General features: G+C 38.0%; 1 non-coding gene across 1 annotated transcript; it reads left to right on the top strand.

The window, feature by feature from the left end:
- The first annotated feature begins 19,764 nt into the window (after positions 1-19,764).
- Positions 19,765-19,867, top strand: LOC111738885. The gene has a single exon (XR_002780019.1). It is a non-coding gene; the product is annotated as a U6 spliceosomal RNA (small nuclear RNA).
- Positions 19,868-20,776: the final 909 nt, after the last annotated feature.

Genomic DNA, 20,776 nt, shown 5'->3' on the forward strand with positions numbered 1-20,776 from the left:
CGGAATCCTAAGCTAATGGAACTAAAAGACACTCCCTCACTTTTACAAGGAAAAGTTACTCAGACACAGGAAAAGGGTAGGTCCTTGCCCTGTTGTGGGATGGTCACCATTAGAACTCAGGCCTTCTGGACCAGGGCCTTCTCACCCTTCCCAACACCCTTCTAAAGGACAAACACCATCCCCGCTTACAGCAACTATAATAAACCCAGAAATAGAGGACATGTCTACTAGTGAGTAACTGATATCAGCTGAAAATGTTGGAGGGCAATAATTAGAAAAATTTGTAAATGACCACTTCTGTGTACTAGCAAGGTCTCTGGCCATTGGCTGAGTGGAAGAAAATCCCAGCAAAACCCTTCAAGGTTACAACTTAGGAGACGCACACTAATAGTTACCCTATGAGGCCTTTTACAGGTGAGCACTGTGGGCACATAGGAGGCCTCTACTTGGTCAGGATTGGGAATGGCTCAGATAGGAAGTATGGTACTGTAAGTTTTGGACATACCGAAATGGCACTGGAGGGACCAGTATGAGCAAAGGTCCAGGGGTCCTTTATATTCAGAGAGAGAAGTCTGTCTGCTTTCCTGTCACATAGGGCGGTATTTCTGCCTATTGCATAAAATTCTGGTAATTTTATGCAAATGTTTCCTCAATCTGTTACCTTCAGACCACCTACTCACACACAACTCACCTGGAATAATTAAGCCCCTTGCCTAAGGGTGGTAGTGTATCCACCACCGCCAGGCACCACTGAGGCGCCTATAGGACTGCTCCTTAGCTGTATACCAAGTAGCACTTGCAAGCCCAGGCTGGGCAGCCGGGCCCTTTGAGCTCAGCCTGTGGTGGGTGGGCAAGGTGCCTAGAAAGAGCAGACAAGTTCAGCCGGATGGGAGCTGGGATTTGCCAAAAAGGAAATAGAGAATTGTGATGACTGGCATTTTCCCCATCTTCAGATATCCGAGTCCCCTATCTTGAATGTACCTTTAGGCCACACCTCTAAATGATCCCAAGCTGGCCTTTGCCTACATCACGGTAAGAATCTCACATGCCATACATGTTTTGAAAAAGGCTGTAGCTGTAAAGCACTTTGGGCCTCCAGACTAGTGTAGCTCTTGGTAGGGGCCCAGCCTTAGAGGCTCACCGAAGTTCAAGAGCTTCATCCACACCTTAAGTTTGGCAAAGAGCATCTCGACAAAGAGCAATCTTTGTTTCTTCCAATTACATAACTACTGGTTTATCAAATGTTCACTTAGATGTATTTTAATACCTACTAAATGCCAGGCACTTATGGTGCAAGGACACAGGAATAAAACTCTGAGCTCCTTGGAGCTTCCATACAACTGAGGAGGAGATAAAAGTTGGAAGTTTCACCTAAAATATGTGCTGATATTTTTGACACAAGATGACCTTTGTGATTCAAAACCCTTTCCTTCCAAAGTCCTACCGGAAGTTATCAAGCTTTCCGGACCCATAGGGAGAAGGCCCACAGGGAGAGGGGTCACCTTTCTGTGACCTCTCACCTCACCCTTTTGTGAGCACTTTCCTTCCAGAGCCCTTCGAGGACCCATTGCTGTGCTATTCCATTTACTCACCACAAGACTAGACATACTTAGGTGTTGAGTACCTGGTTGACAATAGGGTGGACACCTTGAGGTCTGAGGCCATCAAGGAAAGTTTCTCTCTAAATAAGATAAGGCTTAAAAATGCACAGAGTCAGTCTCAGCCCTGTGGGGCTCTCCAGAACTTTGGGAAATGTGAATTCTTAGAAACTAGGAACAAGACTAGTTTGAAGTTATTCTATGCATGTGATACAGAATCTCAATCTTGGAAAAACCTAGCTAGCCACCAAGCTGATTCAGTGAGGTCATTAGCTGCTGCTTAGTTCTACTTGAATGATAATAATAACCAGCATCACTGAGTATTTACTGTGCGCCAGGCACCATCTCATTCGATCCCTATGACAGTCTTAAAATAGTACTTTTCCATGAGACTGAACTTAAGAGGTAAAGGAATTTCTCCAGGGTCTCACAGCCAGAAATCAAATCCAGGCAGCAAGAGTGCCCTCTTCCTCTGCTATGCTCAACTTGGTGGTGGTTCTCTCATTTTGCTGCTTATTGGTACCCACTAAAAACTAGTACAGCAGATGTCAAAGGTTTAAGAAAAACTTAGGGGATTGTAGCTTTAAAATTAAAAACGTTCTATCCATTACCTTAAAGCAGTAGTTCTTAAACTTTCACGTGCATCATGATCCCCTGGAGAACTTGTTAAAACATGTATTGCTGAACCAAATCCCCAGAGTTTTAGTAGGATTTTAGTGGGCCTAAGAATTTGCATTTTTAACAGATTCTCAGATGATGCTACTGCTGCTCCAGAGACTGCACTTTTGAGAATCACTGCCTTAAAATCTTTCCTGTAAATTGGGCAATGAATTTTTTTATTTTTTTCATTGGAAATGCCCATGCTACACAAACGTAATTTGAAACCTATTACTCATGATTCACTCAAACAATAAATTCTTTATTAGCATTCAGATGTTTATCAAAGCCAAGAACACCCAAACCACACTGAGACCATGGAGGCAAGTCTCTCCCACTGGGGTAGGCTTAGAAGAAGCCACAGACCAGTCTCAGCCCCACAGTCTTCAGCTCCCTGGCCCTCAGTGCCTTTGCTGGGAGCAGTGCACCTGACATATTCTTCCAGGGCCAAGACTTTAGGCTGTTGGAATCACACCTATGGTTCCAGTGGAACCTATTGCACAAATGCTATCTGGTCCATTTCCTTCCAGCTTTTCTCCTAGCCTTTGATGCCAACTCTCTCTGAAGTCCTAACCATGCCTTTCCTGACCTCTCTCTTCCTGCTGTTGTTTCAAGTCTCTTCCATAAGCCACTGATACCTCATTCTTTCTTCCCTTTCTCACTTCTCCCTCTTTGTTTCTTCCTTCAGCACGTATTTCCTAAGGGTCTGTTTTATGCCTGTTCTACTTGCTGAGAATACAGCAGTACCGAGGATAAATATACTGCCTATCCTCCTTGCAGTCTAGAAAACAATGACAAGTTCATGTGATGAGTGTTATGGGTGTAAGCAAAGGAACTATTTGGAGGGTGGGGGGTGCAAAATCTAGGTGGACCCCCCTTTTGTAATCCACAGACTTCTTGATCATCTCAGTCTTTCTTTCCCTCAGGATAGCATAATTTCTTCATATTCCTGACGCATGCAGACCACTCCCACTCAACTGGACCAGGTCTTTGTCTCAGCATTGATCATGACCACCTACTCTGGCCAGTGCTACTTCCATATCCTTGCTCCACTTCCTCCATTGCTACCTAGGGAGGCTATTTTTTCATCTCTGCCACCTACCCAGCTCCAAGACACTCCTAACTATCTTTCTCCAGGTCTTTGATGTACCACTCACAGCTTTTGTCACTCATTCTCAGCCCAGGAAACTTCACTATCCATCATGATGATCCACCCAACAACCCAACCTAGAGCTCTGTCTTTTTCTGTTCCCCAAAACATATCGTACTCTTCAGTTACACCTATAACCAGATTTTGTCGTCTCCTGCAACTGCTCTACCTCTGGTTTTTCTTCACATTTTAGCCTGCAACAACCTCCAATGATGCAAGTTTTGTTTGGTTATAGATTGCTCCTATTGGAATGAATTGAAAGAGAAGAGGGAAGAAATTTAGTAATTATTCCTGGGGGTATTCCCTCACTATTACAAGAGTTAAATTTTGTAAACCAGCCTTTAAAGAGCAATTTCAAAAGCAATAAGTGAGTACATAGTTTTGTTGTAAGGATTATAAACATGCACCTACATGTAAGTTGGGGTGGGGGAGGATTGTCCTCACATCATGACTTGGATCAGACTTTCCAATGACATAGTCCTACAAGTATTTTAAAATGCTGCATCTCAAACAACTTAGATGCAAGTGAAGGAGATAACGCTTTGAGAAACTGTGGCTCTAAATAATGATGAAGACATTGATGTCCAAGATGCATGTAGAGAGTTTGAATAAAATTGTTACTTGAAATATGAATGGAAGAAAAAAGCAATATTTTGTATTACTGTATTATTGTATATAATGTTATTTTAAATATGTGTGTGTAACTAATAAATTAGATATTATAACTAGACATCTGACTATTCTATCAACATTCCTGAAAATTTAAATACTAAGTTAATACCCTAATTTTTTCATTAGGTAAATAGGGATTTGCCTTAAATACAGGATCGCTTATATCATTAATGAACTCCCTGTTGTCTGCTAGATAAAGTCCATATTCCTTATTTAGCATTTAAGGCCCTGACTGATCTAGCTTCCTAGATCTTGGAACACTAGACTTTAAACTACACCTTTCCCCATTCTTTCCTTAGTGGGTTTTTATACCTCGTAGCCCATGCCTTTGCTCAAACAATGCCCACAATTTAAAATGTCTTCCCCCCCACAGTCTGCCTAAGGAAGTCCTTCTCGTCTTGGAAAGCAAACTCATTTCCTCCTCCTCCTCCTCCTCCTCCAAAAAGCCTTCCCTAATGCTCAGTCCATCTAATTTCCCCTTAGCACAGGTCTCGCAACATCCAATTTGGCATCAGCAAGGGTTGGTTCTGGGTCTATTCCAGCAGAATGTGAGTAAGTGCTTCCCACGGAAGGCCTGAGTTTGATCCTAGGGAGCATGGCCTAGGAGACAGTTCTGGTGATAGAGGAGGGGATTTGCTTTAAATAAACCAGGCCCAGCTAATGGCATTCCATCTTCCCAGGATCAGAACTATACCTTAGGGGCTGAAGGGCTCCCTACCTGCTCCTAGCAAGAGACTGATATGGAGAGAGATCTCTCTCATGCTAGTCTAGCAGTTTATAAGGCATGATTTACAGGTGGCTGAGTGTCCCTGAGACCCTTTCAGGAGGTCTGCAAGGTCAAAACTATTTTCAGAATAACACTAAGACATTAATTGCGTTTTCACCATGTGAATATTTGCACTGATAATGCAAAATCAATGGTAGGTGAAACTTCTAGCACCTTAGCAGGAATCTGGACAGTGACGCTAAACTATTAGTATTCTACACCACCAAGAGCCTGCTATTAAAAAAAAAATTATTAAAAGCCAGTTTCCCATAAGAATTTCCTTGATGAAGCAGTAATAATTATTTCATTAAATTTCAACCTGCAAGTACATGTTTTTTTAATACAGGGAACAAAAAGGGAAGTATGTATAAAGCACTTCTGCTCACTGAAGTATCATGGTCTTCCCCAGGAAAAGCACTTATGCAAGTGTTTGAATAGTGAGCAGAACTAGTCACTGTTGTCATAGAATACCATGAAAGAACAACTGACAAACTGGTTATTCAGACTTGGATATTTAAAAGACTTTCTTGAAAATGAATAAAGTGAGCCTGTCACTTCAAGAAGAAAATACTGACAGTATTTATTGCCAAGGATAAAATTCAAGTTTGCAAGCAAAAATGAGAATTTTAGGAAGCTGGTATTCATCAGTGCGAGCTTGATAGCTTCTGATCTTAAAGGCATTTCTAATGAGATCTGATTAACAATTGCGATCTTTTAAAATTACATACATCATATTGTATGATGAAATTAGTCAACATTTGGAAGATCTGCACAACCCAATGAACTAATAATTTTCAAATGACCAATACATGATGTACAAAACCATGCATAGCTAAAAGATTCATTCAAGGTGCAAGGACCACCAATAGGTTTTAATATAATGGTATGAAAAACTCATTGATATGGTCTCAGATTCTACATTGCCACTAACTTTTAAGAAACACTTGTCAAGTTTTGGTGGAGTATCACAGAAGAATATCCACAAGGCTATTAAAACACTCCTCCCTTTTCCAACTACATACTGTGACGCTAGAATTTCTTCATATGCTTCAACCAAAACAAGAGATGAATGCAAAAGTGAATTATGAGAATCCAGCTGTCTTCTGTTTAACCAGACAAAAAAGAGATTTGCAAAAATGTAAAACATCCACTAATTTTTTCATTTTAAAAGTATCATTTTTCATATTTATATAATTACATATATAAATATGTAATATGTAATTTGTGTTATTATTATTGAGTATGTTCTTTTTAAATGAATTTTAAAATAAATATTTTAAGCATTTCTCTGTTTTAACTTCTGGTACAGTCAGTATACATCAATAGATATAAGCCATATAAATCAAAGTTCTTTAAGATCGTCAAAACATTTTAAAACATCTCAGAAAGGTTTCTGAGATGAAAAAGTTTGAGAAATACCCCCACTTATCCAACCTGAGGCTAGCAATGGAAGCCATAGCAAGGAGGCCAGAGCTTATCTACACTGTGCTGTTTACATGAAAGTAGATACAGTTGTGCCACATCTTTGCTGTGGGATCTTTGGCCTTTCACTTTTCTGAGCCTCATGTCATCTGTAGAAATGCAGATAGTGATGCTTCAGCAGCTGGTGGTGGCAGAGTGAGAGAATTTCTCTGACTTGAGAAACATTTAGTAGTGCAATCAAAAGGTCTCGATTTATTATGAAGAGTGTGAAGAGTTGGTTTTCTTTGGTTTATTAAAAAAAAAAAAGCCTTCCTAATAATCTTATTTCTGAGGCTGTTCTCATAGCACAGATGCAGCATTTGTGCAGGCCATTGGTTCCTCATTCAAAACATCTCTAATCATGAGGATTTATTTATAGTTGTATAATTGCCAATACTGAGAAACAGAGATTTCCTTTTTTCTCCCCACTGTGATGAGAATTGCTGATCTGATGTCTTCACCCAGCTCAAGAGGAAGTGATATTTTGTCCTGACTGCAGGGCCCAAAGCTATCTCATCTGCCTCAGGGATCTGGCCTGGATCCCTGCCTGAGGTTAGCCACATAACTGACATGCTGGGACTCTTGAGAGGGAAGCTCATGGAGAGTGTGAGCCTTCCTCAAAGGAAGGAAGAAGCAGAACCCACGGGCAACAAGAACTAAAACTGTGCATGTGGTCTCAGTGCAGAAAAAGCAGACATCAGTAGACCCGGAAGGAAAGCCCTGAGGCATATGGCGAGGTTAGCCCTCAGCACTGGTTGACTGAGGCAGGAAGGGCGGGGGAACATCAAGAGAAGCTGACGGCTCCTCTATCCTCCCTAAGGCTTCACTAAGGGTTGCCTCCTCTAGAGAATTCACACAAACCTGATTTCATGAGCGTGAGAGATTCTCTCAAGAACAGTTCACATAAGTCAAGTTCCCAGAGTTTACCAAAGAGCTAATTTATTAATGTATGAGATCGCTTCTTGGCCTTTCGGCTAAGATCAAGTGTATTAATTTATGAGGAAAAGTTCAGCTCTTAAGAAGTAAACCAGAAAGAGCACTTGACAAAATCCAGTACCCAATCATGATAAAAATTGAAGAAAATAGGAATAGAGGAGAACCTCTCTTAATTTTGACACTTGTCAAAACCCATAGAAAGCACAACACCAAGAGTGAATGCTAAAGTAAACTATGGACTTTGGGTGATGATGATGTGTCAGTGGAGGCTCATCAGTTGTAACAAATGTCCCACTCTGGTGCTGGTTGTTGATAACAGGAGAGGCTGGGCATGTGATGGAGCAGAGGGTATATGAGAAATCTCTGTACATTCCCTTCAATTTTGCTGTGAACCTAAAACTGCTATAAAATATAAAGTCTATTTTTTAAAAAAGTAAACCATATGGTGTTGTTCCCTTGTTTAAAACACTACAAGGTCTTCTTATCTGACCCAAGGAAAAAGCCATTCTTATAATGACTTATGAGACTCATTAGCATCTAGCCTATTTTCTCTGTAGCATCATCTCCATCACTCTTCCCCTTGTTTGCTTAGCTCCAGGCACTTGGGGCTACAGGCATGATCCTGCCTCAACTTGAAATGCTCTCCTTCTAAGTATCTGCATGGATCACACCCTCACTTCCTTCTAGTCTTTACTCAGATGTTACCTTATCAATGGAGCCATCTCTGGTCATTTTTTCTAAAATTATATCTCTCCCTTTATACTTCCTATCTCCATTCCCAGATTTTCACCTTGATACCTTGTCACTAGCTAACATTCTATCAATTTTATTTATCCTTATTTATGGCCTGTTTTTCCCACTAGAGAATAAGCTCCTTGAGGGTAGGCATCTTGTCAGTTTTGTTCACACATAAAAACTTGTTGAATGAGTGAATAAATGACTCTCTGGTGGGCTAGAATGCTTGTATCAGAAGATCCTGACATGCCTCATAACTGCAAAGCCACACGGAAAGCCAAAGCTTCAGGGCTACTGAGTGAGCTGGAATCACAGCCAAGTTTATTTGCTGATCTTGGGTAATGGTATCAGAGGCACTCATCTATGCCAAGACAATGAAAATCTTAACCAATACTCTCTCCCCGCATTGTCTCCTTGATTCTGCCTTTTTATTCTTCCAAGGTCCCCAGCCTCCCTTTGATTGGCCCTGGCTTTTTAAAGTTATGCTCAACTTTCGGATCTTGATGACTTGGGAGTTATATATTTTTTTCTCTAAAGTATCTCGCATAAACTCTGCTGCAAGCCATTGTGCTGATTTTGAGCTTTGACTCTCAGCGCCAAACTTCTATACAAGTAGCCTTCCCGTAATGTGTCTACTATGCACACTTCCATTACGGTAGTCCTGGCGCCTGACCTAGTGCCCAGTGCAACTAGTGGGAGTTGCAGGAATAAAGAACTTCTCAACTAAGACAGGAAACCCAAAAGATGGGGGTGTGGGAGAACCCCAAAGATATTTTGAAAATTAAAAATGTTTCATCTAAAAAAGATGAAATACTGCCATTTATGACAACATGGATGGATCTTTATTGAGATTATCATGCTAAGCAAAATTAGGCAGAAAGAAAAAGGTGAGAACAATATGATTTTGCTGGTATTAAAGAGGAATTTTTTCACTCAAATGGCTAATCTGTAACAGCTCTTTGTTCTGCTTCTGTAGACATGCTTGCTGCATAGGCCAAAGGGCAGAGTGGTCTCGAAATCAACTGAAAACTCGCCCTCCCCTTTGATTGGTGTGCCTGTTTGAACAGATGTATTGCCTTAGTGCCTGTTTGAACAGATGATTTGCCTTAGTGCTTGTTTGAAAATCCATGCTTTGTAACTGCCCGTAGCCCATAGCAACTCCCAGGGTCTGTAAATCAGCCCATGCCAACTGTAACATGGGTATAAAAGCGAAACTGCCCCTAAGCTCAGGGCCCAGATTTTCAGAGCACTAGGCTCTTCTGGGACCACCAGCATAATAAACCTGAGTTCTCCAAACCCTCCGAGTGTTGCTTGATTTCTCGCTGATCTGAGTTTTGCAATTTTTCTGCAACGGTATGTGGGATATAAACTGAAAGCAACAAACAGAAATTCATGGACATGAACAACAGTTTAGTGGTTATCAGGGGAAGGGAGTAAGAAGGAGGTAGACAGGGGTAAAAGGGATCAAATGTTTGGTGATGGAAGGACATTAACTTTGGATGGTGAAAATACAATGCAATATAATATGATGTATTATTGAATTGTACACTTGAAACCTATTTGATTTTATTGACCAGTGTCACCCCAATAATTTTAATAAAAAAAGATTTAATTTAAAAATGTATCATGAAGGATGCCATAAACTAAGCCAACAGGTAATTATCGATTTGGAAAAACAATATTTTCAAGGCAAATAATGTGTGTGTGTATTATACAGCCCCACTGTATTATAAAAAATCTACAGTTTTCCATCTCCTATGTGTCTCCTTTACTACTCCCACAGCTGACACAACACTTCTGACAAGATGTGTGTGGGGGTTTCCCCACAACAAGCAATTCTCTGCAACATCAGCTGTGTGTCCTACAATTTTACTCAATTCTGATACTATCTACCTGGAGATAGTGTTGGATCCCACAGGTTAAGGCCTCAGTCCCACAAGACTGCCCCCTACCCTGTCCCCACTTCAGATGCTGTTCACAAGTAGTAGGTCCCCAGTTTACCCACAACTTCAGTCCTACTCGGCTGCAATCAGAGGTTCCCATGCCCCCCTCCTCAATTGGATTAATTTGCTAGAGCTGCTCACAAAATTCAGGGAAACACTTTACATTTACCAGCTTATTAAAGGATATGATAAAGGATACATGTGAACAGCCAGATGAAGATATATATAGGGTAAGTTTTGAGAGGGTCCTGAGCTCAGGGGCTTTTGTCCCTGGGGAGTTGGGGTGCATCACCCTCCCAGAGTGGATGCATTCTCCAACCTGGAAGCTCCCTGAATCCCATACTATTGAGATTTTGTGGAGCTTCCTCATGTAGGCACTAATTCCATTTCCAGCCCCTCTCCCCTCTCTGAAGGATGGGGGAGAGGGCTGAAAATTCCAAACTTTAAATTATGGTTTGGTCTTTCTAGTGACCAGCCCCAGCCAGGAGCCCACCCAGAGTTGCCTCATTAGGACAAAAAAATACTCCTAGTGTTCTTATCACTTAGGAAATTACAAGGGTTTTAGGAGCTCTATGCCAGAAACCAGAAGCAGAGATCAGTATATATATTTTCTATTATCTCACATTTACAAAGAGTTCTGACATATTTCCAAATATTAAAACAGTCACATCACATAAGAGCAAACTCAAATGGCCTACAAATAATTGAAGAGATGTGCATATTCTTTAATTTCTAGAAAAAGCACATTAAAGGAAAATGAAATGCCATTGCCATTAGACTGGCAAAAATTAAAGGGGTAGAAATGGGAACTGTGGCAGCATTTTAGGAAAACAATCTGGAAAAATTTATTACATTAAAAAATCTATATGCTCTTAGACCTAACAATCCACTCTTGGGAATCTATTCCAAGAAATAAAGAGACCAATACAGAAAGGATAAATGTAATGTAGCATAGTTCATAGTGGCAAATAAGCACACCCATGCATACCTACATCAACAGCAAATGATAAATATCCAACGACAGAGAATGATTGGATATATTCTCTTGCATCCACACCATGAACTATTATGCAACCATTAAAAAGGTTAACTATATTTGCTCCAGTTAACTTGAATGCATTCCATCAGGTAATTGGTGAGAACAGCAAAATGCAGGGAAGTGTGTATCATATGATCCTGTGTTTGTCAAACTCTGATGTGTATGGTAAGGGTATATTTCCACATACATGTTTATGAGCATCTGCTTATATATCTTTCTATATGATTGTATTTACATAGGGAAAATCCATAATAGGTAAAAAGTTAACATGTGTCTTGTGAGAAAGGAAGATGGGGGAGATGAGTAAAAATAAAAGTAAAATAAGCAAAAAAGAGAGTAGGGAAGCAAAATTCTAGCATGTATAGTATATTTACACATTTTTTGAAAATCTACATAAGTGATTTTATAAATAAACTTTAAAATGATAAAACATACAAGAAACAGAGGTATTCAGACACACTATCAATATCACTCTTTCTAAAAATTGTAAACATATCAGGCAAGAAACTGTGAGTACTTATGCCAAGATTGGATGTCCTTTGTATTGTCAAAATTTTCTACAATGAATTGTTATTGCTTTTATTATAAGTAAAGATAATATTATAAACAAAAATCAGTGAAGATTTTTTAATACCCTCCCACCAGATGGGGGATGGGCAAAATGGGTGAAGGAGGTCAAAGGTACAAACTTTCAGTTATAAAATAAATGTCATGGGATGTACAGGATGGTGACTAGTTAGTAACACTGTATTGCATATGTGAAAGTTGCTAAGAGAGTATATCTTAAAAGTTCTCATCACAAGAAAAAATTTTTGTAACTATGTATGGTGACAGATGTTAACTAGATTCATTATGGTGATCATTTCACAATGCATACAAATATTAAATCATTATGTTGTACACCTGAAACTAATACAAGCTTATATGTCAATTATACTTCAATTTAAAAATAATGAAAATAATTTTTTTAAATGAAAGCATAGGAACCCTAAAATACTCTTCCACCAGATGCTTCAATGGCTCCCACTTCCTTTCAAGATCTACACTGGCATGCCCAAGTTTCCTCCTCCTCTCTTTTCTTGTCTCTATTGCCTCAACCTTTCTCATTGCTTTATCTCCTACATATTCACTGATGAGTCCCAAATATCACTCTTGTCCAGGTGTTAAATGAATATGTGCTGAATGAAAAAATGCCGTGTTCTCTCATTACCTTCCTAGCTTCATCTTCATCCCCTACTCAGTCCCTATACTCCAACCCCACTGGGTTATCTATGGTTGCTAGACCTGGGCTCAAGCTGCTAACTTGACCTGAGAACACTTTCTTTCTTGTGTACACCTGACTCACTTTCCAGATTCACCTGAAACACCATTTTAGCCTCACCTGACTCCATCTAGATATGATTAGTTGCTTGTAGGTTTAGTTCTGCTTTCGACATATCTCCTTAGCTTGTGAAAAGCCCCAGCCACGGCATGACATGCAAATCGAGAGACAAGATTTATTCATTCAACAAATTGAGCTTTTACTGTGTGTCAGGCACCTTTCTAGGTATGGGGGCTACAGCAATAAATGAAGCAGACACGTATTCTTGCCCTCTTGGAGCTTGTTTTCCAGTGAGAGGAGACAGACACTAGAGAGACAAATAGGTAAAGTAGATGAGAAGGAGGTGAGGGGCTATGTGGAAGGAAGAGGTTTCCAAGCCCAGGGATAGCAGATGCAAAGACATGCAAGTCATGGGGAACTTGCAGCAAGGGAATCCAGGAAGGACTGGAGAATCCAGGACAACTTTATGGAGAGGGTTACATTCGAGTTGGGCCTTTAAGAACAATAGGGTTTTAATAAAGACTAGAGTCATGTTGGGCAGAAAGATTACAACAGCAATCAAATCTCAGAGGTGTGAAAGGGTGGGCATATTTGGGAAATGACTGGCACATGGAGTGTCTGGAGCTGAATTCTGGTTGTGTGATGATGAGGTGAGAAATGAAACAGGAAGGAATCAGGATGCAGATCTAGGTCTCTTGATTCAGGAGATGTCACGAGACTCTGGGGGAAGCAAGAGAATAAAACTACTACCCAAATCCCAAATTAACTTCCACTGATTTTCAAATCACCCTCTGTCCAATCAGTTACCAGAAAGTTGTTATCCCTGAGGGCTGCTCCTGTAGCTCCAGAGGTGAGGTGGCCGTTCCTCTGCCCCCTGACACCAGCCCCTTGGGATTTCCCTGGATGGTATAATGCAGCTTACAACCTTCCAAGAAGAAGTAAGACCATCCTGTCACACCCACCAACTGTAAAACAAGACTGACCATACCCAAAGTGTTGGTAGGAACATAGAGCAACTAGAACTCTTATACTTGGCTGGTGGTGTGTAAATTGGTCTGACTACTTTGGAATACACTTTGTTAGGGTCAATCAGTGCTGAGTATGTACACTGTCTGTGAACCAGAAAATCCACTGCTAGATAGATGCCAAACAGAAAAGTATGCATATGTTCACCAAAATTCATGTCCTAGAGCACTCATAGCAGCACTCTTTATAATAGACATAAACTGGACACTACCTAAGTGCTTATCAATAGCAGAATGGATGAGTAAGTCATGGGTTCTTCATACCATGTGATACTGAATAGCAATGTGAATGAACGAATGACAGCTGCAGTCAACAACTTGGATGGTTCTCCCATACATAATGCTAAGTAAAAGAAGCCAGACACAAACCAGACCAAACTAAATCTAGAAGTTACCCTTTTTGGGGTAATGACTAGATGGGAGCACTAGGGAGTCTCAGAGTGAATCTAGCTCACCCCACAAGAAGAAGCCTGGCTCTGCCAGCCCCAGCTTTTCAATCCATGACCTGAAAGAGGCATCAGACATTTCAGTGAAACTGTCTTGGATTCTCCAGCCCTAGTTGAGCCACCACAGCCTATACCATGTAGGGCAGAGATGAGCCATTCCTGATGGGCCCTACCAAATTCCTGACTCAGAGAATCATGAACAATTTTAAAAAATATTCTTGTTCGAAGTAACTAAGTTTTGCAAAATAGTGATAGATTACTGAAACAATTTTCATCCTTGAACAGCTACTGAGGATTGGGACCAAATCTTTCTTGTATTTGGGGTGTGATGTTAAAAATATTTGACAATTTTTAATACTGTATAAACAACATAACAACATTTAACAACATTATTTGTTAATATACAAATAAATAAATAATCTCAAACATTCTATTTCCTTCTCTGAGTAAACTAAACAATATATCCTATAAAGCTTCTTACCAACACATATAGGATGTAGCACAAATTATTTATTAAATGACTGATAATTTCTAAACAATTTGTTAATATTTTGAAATTGTTGGGTGATCATTCGTCTATGCGGCTGTCACTAGTTAAATGAGGGCTCTGTCAAAACTATGTTTTAACAATAAGTAGCTATAACAAACTTCTTATGACTTCTCCATTAAATTTTTCTTTTTCTTTTTCTTTTTTTTAGATAGGAAACCCTTGGTTGACCTCACAGATTGCAAGGACCTTGTCAGTTTACAATCCCTTATTTTTTATTTTTCATACCTATAGTGCCTGGTCTTCCTAGGTGGTCTCCCATCCAAATACTAACCAGGTCCAACTCTGTTTAGCTTTCGAGATCTTCTCCATTGAATTTAAAGCCACAAGATGACCTGTATTTTTAATATGTAGAGAATGTCTCTTAATATCAACTATATTGTTCATGGCTCTGAGTCCTCTCTTAATCCTTGTAATAATATCAGGGTGTTTTTTTTTTCATATTCAACATATTGTCAAGTATATATAAAATTATTTAGTATGACTTATTTAATTAGTTGGCACAATTATATTAATTTTTGCTCATTTTCACTCCTTGGAGCTAAAACATCATTTGAACAAATTTGAGAATTTGGTCAATAGAAAGATTTAAAAGTTTACTGTAATTTTCATTTTTGTCATTAAATAAGTTCGTTTTCATATAATTAAACAACCTAAAAGTTTTCTCTTAGAATTGATACTTCATTTTATTTCTAATAGCATATCAAATATCTTTATTTTTTTCTTTCACTCCCTTTTCATAGTTTCCCTTACTTAGCTTTATATATTCAGTCACTTATATAATTTTCTTAATTAATCCAGTTCTCAAACTTTTTACTCTCAAGACCCTTGACAGTTACAGTATTAAAAATAAACACAAAGAAATTCAAAAGATATTTTATTCTTAATTAATTTAAAGATAACAATATATCCATTGTAAATTAACGCAAATAACATATTATTATGAAAAATAACTGTATTTTCCAAAACAAATTTAATGAGAAAAGTGGCTTTTGCATTATCAGTGCCAATACTGATACAGTAAAAAAGACAATTCATGTATGTGTTTTTATGAATATAGTGTTGACCTATAGAACCCATGAAATTGTCTCAGAGAACTTCAGGAGTCCTCAAAGCTTTTAGGACCATTGAATTGATCTATCAGCTTCAATAGTATCCTTGTAAAAGTAAAGTTTGACTTTTCTATTTTAATGTATAATATCATTTATTAAATCCAAACTCTTAAATTTATTTATTATTTATTTATTAGCCACTTCCATTTTACAATTTTTATTAAATTCCGTAGAGGAGGATCGATAGAATTTTTTTACTACTTTATCCTTTTAAGATAACAGGATACTGCCTATGAAAGTCCACCTTCTTCATTCAGTTGTCATTATTTCATTCTCACCTTTCAGGTATTTTATTTTATTCTTCCTGCTATTTATTTGACATAGGTAATAAATATAAAGTTTTTCAAGGAAAGATTTAAAGTGATTTACTTGATTTGCAAATTTGTTGCATCATCCTGAGATAACTGAATATAGTGCCTAAGTGCCAAATGAAAATGTCTGAAAATTTTATAAAAATCTGGCTGAAATGCTAGACTTTCTACCTAGTATGACACTGGTACCATCTGTACAAAGTCCAATAAAGTTTTTACATATGTATTTCTCATTGAAACCATTTTACTTGAGCACTAACAGTCAAATTTACATATGATTTTAAATGTTGTTCTTGCTAGCTCCTCATAATCCCCAACAATAATCAAAATGGCATGGTATTGGCAGAAAAACAGACACACGAACCAGTGGAACAAAATCGACAATCCATAAATAAACCTATGTTTATGTGTGCAAATAATTTTCAACAAAAGAGCCAAAAGCATACAATGGAGAAAGGAAGCCTCTGCAATAAATGGTGGTGGGAAAACTGGAAAGCCACCTGCAAAAGAATGAAACTAGACTGCTATCACTACACACTAAAATTAATTTAAAATGGATTAAGGCCCTGAATATAAGACCTGAAACAATAAAATGCATAGAAGAAAACATAGGAACTAAACTCAAGGACCTTGGACTTAAAGAGGATTTTATGAATTTGACATCAAAAGCAAGGGAAGTAAAAGCTAAAATAAATGAATGGACCTACATCAAACTAAAAAGCTTCTGCACAGCAAAAGAAACTGTCAACATGGTAAAAAGACAACCATCTGAATGGGAAAATATATTTGGAAGCAATGCCTCAGATAAGGGCTTACTATCCAAAATATACAAAGAACTCATACAACTCAATAACAACAAAAAAACAAACAATCCAATGAAAAAATGGGCAGAGGACCTGAATAGACGCGTCTCCCAAGAAGACATACAAATGGCCAACAAACATATGAAAAGATGCTCAACATCGCTAGCTATTAGGGAAATGCAAATAAAAACCCAATGAGATATCTCACACCTGTTAGAATAGCTGATATCAACAGGACAAGTAATAACAAATGTTGGATAGAATGTGGAGAAAAAAGAACTCTCCTACACTGCTGGTGGGACTGCAAATTGGTACAGCTGCTATGCAAAACAGTACAAAGTTTCCTCAAAAAACTAAGAATTGATCTACCATATGATCCAGCAATCCCTCTGCTGGATATTTATGTACTTTCTTAAGGGTGGTTAATCATTACAGAAGCAATGGACAGGGCTTGCTTAAGGCAAAGATAAACTTTTTACTAAAAAGTTATATGCTTGAGGCTTGACTACCCACCATGACCTGCCCAGTTAGGAGTTTATGATCAGATCACCCTGTTAGGTTACTTTCCATAGAACACCTCCCCCTTTTTTAATCCACAGTTCTCCCTTTTGATCATAAATCGATCCAAAAGATACATTAATGACCAACCTTTTACTTGTATAGTATGGTTTCAAAGCCCTAGGAAGGCTCATTCCCAGGAATTCTCAGTATAAAGGTCATCTCATTGACTACTGGGGATGGGCAATACCATAACCATTGGATCTGAGTTGAGGCTGAATTTTTCCCAAAAAGGGAAGGGCAGATAAATGGATGGCAGTCAGGTCTTATGGCTTTCATTGGGAAAAAACCTTGAATAATTTCTATCCTGTGAACTATCATTATCATGAGTAGTTTTTCCTCCTGTATCATTTTTTTTGGTAGTTGGAATTTAGTATAACATTTACATAAGCCATGTTAAGAGTATTAACATTTTTCTTATACATCTTCAGTAATCATACACAATTGAACTATATAGAAAAACACAAAGAATAACTTGTTCTAAATATTATTCTAAATAACTAAAACAAGTATAACTATTATTATGACTAATATCACTAGAAGACAGGTAAAGACAATCAAATAAAATGGATTCTGAGTTCAGTATTAATTCATAGGTATACAGGCCCTGTCCATGTCTTGGGATCACTGTCCACCTCTATGGAAAGTAACCTGTTGGTGGCTTCTTGTCCTCCAGCAGTCTTTAATGTTCGTAGACAATTTTAGATGTCCATTCGAGGGTAGGCACCTGATAAGATCCCTTCCAATGAGGTTGGCAAGTGTCTTTTATTTAATGTCCAATCCATTAAACAAAATGTCCAGGTGGCAGTCAACGATCTTTAAAGTCTTTGGCTCCTGGGAGCTCGCTGTGAAAGGAAACAGTTTCTTGAAGTGACTCTATCAAACCTTGGCAATATTGTAAGATGTCTCCTTTCAATAATGTCAGCTCATAAGTTTCTTAATCTAAGTCCAGTTTATATGCACTGTGATGCGTAAAAGAATGTAAAAAAATAAAATAAAATGGGAGCCAGGGAGCCAGGAAGAACCAAGTGACCATCTTGGCTTTCCCATAGCCCTGACTGTTCGTTTAATATACCACCATTGTTTACCAATACAATATACCCTAAAAGTTTTCCATTGCTTATTTTACAATGCTTCCCATGAAATTTAATATAAAAAACAAATCTTTTGAGGTGTTCTAGGGACCCTTCTGAAATACCACAAAGGTGTTCCTACATTTGTTGAGATTTCGACCCTTAAAACCTCAATTTCCAATGAAAACTAAGAAGTAAACAATTAGCATTCTTTAGCTTAGCAGACTTATGAAGATGTTTCATAACTTATGAAGATAGTTCTAGAAACATATTTCATAGACATAAAAGTCAATTATTAACATAGACTTAGTTTTGTAAAACCCAGATAAAATAAAGACATGTCCGTTTAACTCAAACCAACAAACTTAAGCTAGTTTTTATTTACAAAAGAGTAAACTTAGATCACATAAACTTTAAAAGCATTTGGGTTTGTGTCTATCTTTCTGAGAATTTTAGCATACCCAATTCTTAATAGTGCTTCCTTTAAATTAATTTTAACAATACCTTCTTGAGGTAGAAAATTATCTCACATTAAAACATACATATGTAGACATACACAGATGGACACAAAAAGGGAACAGTTGGATCCAATTTTTGTTTTGGAATCATTTACAATTTATACCTGTACTTGACAAGTCAAGTTCCAAATGACCTTCCTCCTTTTAAAATTAAGATAGCCATTTTTAATTCCTTAAAGAATTGGTTTGACACTTAAATGACAGCATGGATTGATCTATTTATCTAAATCCTCTTTATGAAACTTCAAGTGACCAATTAAATATGTTTTCCACTCATTTTATCTAATTTTATAGCCGGCTTTTTCTAATTATGCACACGAAAAATTAGTTTAGAAGTATCTAAGCATCCTCATCTTGGCCATCTTAGTAGTAATGAAAAAATGACTGTCAGGGGGCTTGTTAGCCTCACAGGGACGATTTCCCATGTTAATTTTGAGATCTGTAGAATCTGAACAAATTTCTAGGAAAAACCAGCTTTATATGCATCCCTGGATGAGCCAAATGCAATGGATATTTCTATAGGACTGCTTTATGCTCTAGAGAAAATTTTTCCTCAGGCAACCTACAAAGATCCTTATTCACCAGTGATAGCTTCCCAGACCCTGACAGAACTGTGATACTTTGCAAGGCACACGCCCCTCTCTGGCCCCTCTCTTGGGGTAAGCCTATTCCAGGGCACCCTGCCCTTCTTCTGGGTATTCTCCTTGATTAGCTGCATTACCACACTGGACACTTCAAAGCACCCAGCTCTGTCACTCTGGATTTGGGGATCTGAAACACTTGTCATTACCCCATTAGCTATTCAGAGTTAAAGAGAGTTCAACCTCTCATTTAACCAGCAAAGATTTTATTCAGACTCTTAGTAAACAATCCAATTAAAAAGCCGAAATTAAAACAGCAACTTGTTATTATTATTATTTTGCCTTCCCTGGTTATATCAACCTTTATCCTCCTCCAAGATTTTATAAGAACAGCTCAAAGTCATGGCTTGCTAGTTAAGTTAAAGCAAGGAGGCCTGGAATTCTAAAAGAAACTCACCCAAGTTCACCTGATATGAAACTGGGAGCTGGTGGGGCATAATGGGCCCATGCTTGTGCTTGCTTTGGCAGCACATATACTAGAATTGGAACAATGTGAGATTAGCATGGCCCCTGCGCAAGGATGATACGCAAATTCGTGAAGCATTCCATATTTTTTAAACAAACAAACAAACAAAACAATGGGCCCATGCTTGTACCTATCACTGGGTCTGGGTTTACAGGGTGGTCCTGGGTGGGCTTCTTAGAAATCCTGCTAACTATGCCAAATAAACATCGACATAAGAAACATCCAAACTTGTATACAATTTTTTAAGAGTTTATTTGAGCCAAACTGACGACATATGCTGGGGAGCAAGATCTCAAATGCTCCCTGCTTAAATTTTTTTTTTTAATTTAAAATGATTTTTATATTTTTTTATCATCACATCAGTAAAATAATTCTTTTAGGAGTTTTGATATTTCAAATGCTTTATTTGGGAGACTGACTTATGATATTCTTTAAAATTTATCTCAGAGATGTTTGCAAATATTCCTTATTTCAACTATTAGCATTCACAGAACATTATGGCCATTCCTATGAAATATGCATGTAGAAGTTTTAACGTTTAATGATTCAAGTTTTGAGCACTGTTTGTGTCTAACAGTTACAGCAATAGTAAAAATTAGCTGCTCATATTTTTGGTTGAAATAATAAAACTTTTTCATTTTAGAAATGCAAATTTGATACCGATTCTTGTACAATATAGAAAGATGCTTCTTGCTGTTCTCATATAATTATAGTATTGGAAAATTCCTAGGTTGAAGGTTATTTTGATAGTATTTCAGAAGTATATGTTTATGACTCAGAAGATTCGTGGTTATGATATTTTGTAAAAAGCAAGAAATATATCTAAACTTTATTATCTCTTTTTATGCACTTTATTTTTACATTTTACAATACATTTATGCATGTATAAATATCAAAGCTGTGCACACTAACTATTCACAAGAATTTAAAAGCATCGGCAGTGTAATCAAAATAGAAAGAAGAGAACCCAAATTTAAGCAATAGCAATGATGTGATTC

This window comes from Pteropus vampyrus, unplaced genomic scaffold (genome assembly GCF_000151845.1).
Source record: "Pteropus vampyrus isolate Shadow unplaced genomic scaffold, Pvam_2.0 Scaffold44, whole genome shotgun sequence".
Lineage (NCBI taxonomy): Eukaryota > Metazoa > Chordata > Mammalia > Chiroptera > Pteropodidae > Pteropus > Pteropus vampyrus.